Raw genomic sequence first — 4,298 nt, 5'->3', positions numbered from 1 at the left:
CTAAAAATAGAGTTACCATATGATCCAGCAATCCTACTCCTGGGTACCTATGCAGAAAAGACAAAAACTCTAGTTTGAAAAGATACATGCACCCCAATGTTCATAGCAGCACTATTTACGATAGCCAAGACGTGGAAGCAACTTAAGTGCACATAAATGGATAAAGATGCGGTGTGTATATATATATATATATATATATATATATATACACACACATACATACATACATACACAATGGAGTATTACTCAGCCGTAAAAAAGAATGAAATAATGCCATTTGCAGCAACATGGATGGACTTAGAGATTATCATACTAAGTGAAGTAAGTCAGAGAAGAAAAATATCACATGATATCACTTATATGTGGAATCTTAAAAAAAATGATACAAATGAACTTATTTACAAAACAGAAACAGGGGCTTCCCTGGTGGCGCAGTGGTTGAGAGTCTGCCTGCCAATGCAGGGGACGTGGGTTCGTGTCCCGGTCCGGGAAGATACCACATGCCGCGGAGCAGCTAGGCCCATGAGCCATGGCCGCTGAGCCTGCGCGTCCGGAGCCTGTGCTCCGCAATGGGAGAGGCCACAACAGTGAGAGGCCCGCGTACCACAAAAAAAAAAAAAAAAAAAAAAAAAACAGAAACAGACTCACAGACATAGAAAACAAACTTACAGTTATCAAAGGAGTAAGGAGTGGGGAAAGACAAATTAGGAGTTTGGGATTAACAGATGCACACTACTATATATAAAATAGATAAACAACAAGGACCTACTGTATAGCACAGGGAACTCTATCCAACATCTTGTAATAACCTATAATGGAAAAGAATCTGAAAAAGAATATATATATAGTACTGAATCAGTTTGCTGTACACCTGAAATTAACACAACATGGTAAATCAACTATACTTCAATTAAAAAAAAGAAAAAATTTAATATTGTAAATACACTTAAATATAAAACAAGAAAAATTAAATTTAAAATATTTTTAAAGAATTAAAGTAGAACCTACACTTGTGTCCACATGTTGCCATTTATGGTGCTCATTATCATTTTGTAAGTCTGTTCACCTCCAGTATTGGTGCCTTCAGAGCAGAAAGATTTCCCTTTCCTTTCATCACCAGTAGACTTGCCATTCATAAACCATCTCAACTTCTATCCATCTTAAAATATCTTGGGCTTCCCTGGTGGCGCAGTGGTTAAGAATCTGCCTGCCAGTGCAGGGGACATGGGTTTGAGCCCTGGTCTGGGAAGTTCCCACATGCCGTGGAGCAACTGAGCCCATGTGCCACAACTCCTGAGCCTGCGCTCTAGAGCCTGTAAGCCACAACTACTGAGTCCACGTGCCACAACTACTGAAGCCTGCGTGCCGAGAGCTTTTGCTCCGCAACAAGAGAAGCCACTGCAGTGAGAAGCCCACGCACTACAACAAAGAGTAGTACCTGTTCACCACAACTAGAGAAAGCCCGCGCGCAGCAACGAAGACCCAACATAACCACAAATAAATAAATTTGTAAAAAACAAAGAAAATAAGGGAAGAGATCTCCCCTCCCTTTAATTTAAAAAAATCTTAATTTCACTTTAATTTTTCAAACATGTTGGACAAAGTTTTTATTTTATAAAATGGTAATAAGCTGTTATAAAAACTACTAATACCCCAAATGAAACTGGATGCATGTCATAAGTAGATGATTCAAATTAAGGAGTGCCAATCATGAAAATATATTCAGCAACATGTAACCTTTTTTACAAATAAAAGAAATGTAACAGTAATGAAAAAAAGAACGCAGAGCACAGAGGAAAATATCCTGAACAGCATGGCTATCTCACTAAACTAAGGAGACAGATATTGGAGTTCAAAAAGTCTGAGGTGACTGGAAGTTGTTGGACAGAATTCCAGAAAGAAAGGAACAACACAGAAAAAGAGCTCTAGTGATCTACATAAGGAATCCTTTTCAGTCTTTGCTGAATATTTTGACATGTGTCCACAGTATTGAGCAAAGAGTGACTGGGAAGCTTTAAGCTGAACAATTCTCAGATCTCAGACAGAGCTGGATATTTTCAAATTCCTGCCATCCCGATTGGAGAGCTCTCATTGATCACTCAGGATATATAGTAAAGACCACAAAAGGGCCACATCTTAATAGTGAGGCTAAACTACCCCTAGATATCCCTGGACTATTCTAGTTCTTTCCTGACAAAAGTTATAACCAAGCCTCAAAAGTGTCACACTGAACTACAAGTAACTTAACTGCCTGCTAGAGCAAAGTCTAACATTCTTCAGAGGAAGGCAATGAAATACAGATACTCAACAATTTAAAATCACAATGTCCAGCATCTAATAAAAAAATTACTAGACAAGCAATAAGGAGGAAAATATGACCCATAACCAGGAAAAATATCAGTCAATAGAAACAGACCCAGAATTGAAGAGATGAGGGAATTTGCAGACAAGGGCATTGAAACAGCTATTATAACTCTGTTCAAATATTTAAAGGAAAACATGAAAAGTGGGGAGAGAAGTGAAAGATAAAGAACTAAAAGGAGGGCTTTCCTGGTGGTGCAGTGGTTAAGAATCCGCCTGCCAATGCTGGGGACACGGGTTCAAGCCCTGATCCGGGAAGATCCCACATGCTGCGGAACAGTTAAACCCGTGCACAACTACTGAGCCTGTGCTCTGGAGCCCTCAAGCCACAACTACTGAAGCCCACACGCCTAGAGCCCGTGCTCTGCAACAAGAGAAGCCACCACAATGAGAAGCCCATGCACCGCAGTGAAGAGTAGCCCCCGCCCGCAGCAACTAGAGAAAGCCCACGTGCAGCAACAAAGACCCAACTCAGCCACAAATAAATAAATATATAAATAAATTTAATTTTAAAAAAGAAAGAAAAGGAACTGCTAGTGGAAAAATTACTGTACGATATTAACAGTTTTTTAGATACTGCAGAAGAAAAGCTCAATGAATGAAGACATAGCAATAAAAACCATCCAAATTGAGAGACAGAAAAGACAAAAGATTGAAAAACATGAACAGAGTCACAGTGACCCATGGGACAATATCAAGTAGTCTAACATATGTGTAATTGAGGTCTCAGAATAAGAGGAGGGAAGGAGGCATGCAGAAAAAATACTGGATGAACTAAAGGCCAAAGTTTTTGAAAATTTGGTGAGAACTATCAATTCACAGAACCAGGAAACTAAATGAACCCAAAGCAGGATGAAAATAAACCACAAGAAGATATAGTATCAGAATCAAATTCCCGAAGTTTTCCTCCGCCACTCTGGTGTGTGCAGCCAGCTCTGTTCCTCACCATGTCTTCTCACAAGGCTTTCAGGACCAAGGAACTCCTGGTCAAGAAAAAGCAGAATTATCCCATTCCTCAGTGGATTTGGTTGAAAACTGGTATTAAATCAGGTACAACTCCAAGAGGAGACATTGGAGAAGAGCCAAGCTGGGTCTATAAGGAATCGCACATGAGGTGGTACACATATTTATGCTGAATCAAGGTCATTTGCATCTTACCATCTCCCCCTGAAAACCGCTACTGTCTGGACAACTGGATGTATTTTATTGGGAAAATGATTCTTCTCTGTTTTAGTTTATCTGCACTAGTAGTTTGGCTCATAAATAAATATGTGAGACTCTTTTGTTGGAAACAAAAACAAAACCAAAAAAACAAATTCCTGAAAACCAATGGCTAAGAGAAAATCTTAAGAGAAAACAGGAAAAAAATAGTCATTGAATATACAGGAAGAAAGAGTTACATTTCTTGTCAGACATTATGCAGGTCAGACACAATGGAAGTGCTGAAACTGTCAACCTAGAATTCAGTGAAGATATCTTTCAAAAATGAATGCAAAATAAAGATCATTTCAAACAAACAAAAATGAGAGCATTTGTCACCGGCAGAATGCACTGCAAGAAATGATAAAGAAAATTTCTCAAATGGAAGGAAAATGATACCTGATAGAAAATGGGATTACACAAAGGAATAAAAAAATGCCAAAAGTGATAAATAGATGGATAAATATAAAATACTTTTTTCCCCTTTATTTTTTTTATTTTTATTTTTTTGCGGTACGCGGGCCTCTCACTGTTGTGGCCTCTCCCGTCACGGAGCACAGGCTCCGGACGCGCAGGCTCAGCGGCCATGGCTCACGGGCCCAGCCGCTCTGCGGCATGTGGGATCTTCCCGTACCACGGCACGAACCCGCATCCCCTGCATCGGCAGGTGGACTCTCAACCACTGCACCACCAGGGAAGCCCTTCCCCTCTATTTTTAATGTCTTTAAAAGATCATT

General features: G+C 39.7%; 1 pseudogene; it reads left to right on the top strand.

Moving 5' to 3' along the window:
• Nucleotides 1-3,308: 3,308 nt before the first annotated feature.
• Nucleotides 3,309-3,460, top strand: LOC136135684 (large ribosomal subunit protein eL39-like; annotated as a pseudogene).
• Nucleotides 3,461-4,298: the final 838 nt, after the last annotated feature.

This window comes from Phocoena phocoena, chromosome 15 (genome assembly GCF_963924675.1).
Source record: "Phocoena phocoena chromosome 15, mPhoPho1.1, whole genome shotgun sequence".
Classification (NCBI taxonomy): domain Eukaryota; kingdom Metazoa; phylum Chordata; class Mammalia; order Artiodactyla; family Phocoenidae; genus Phocoena; species Phocoena phocoena.
The sequence above is the reverse complement of the archived record's forward strand: the minus strand, read 5'-3'. Positions and strand labels throughout refer to the sequence as shown.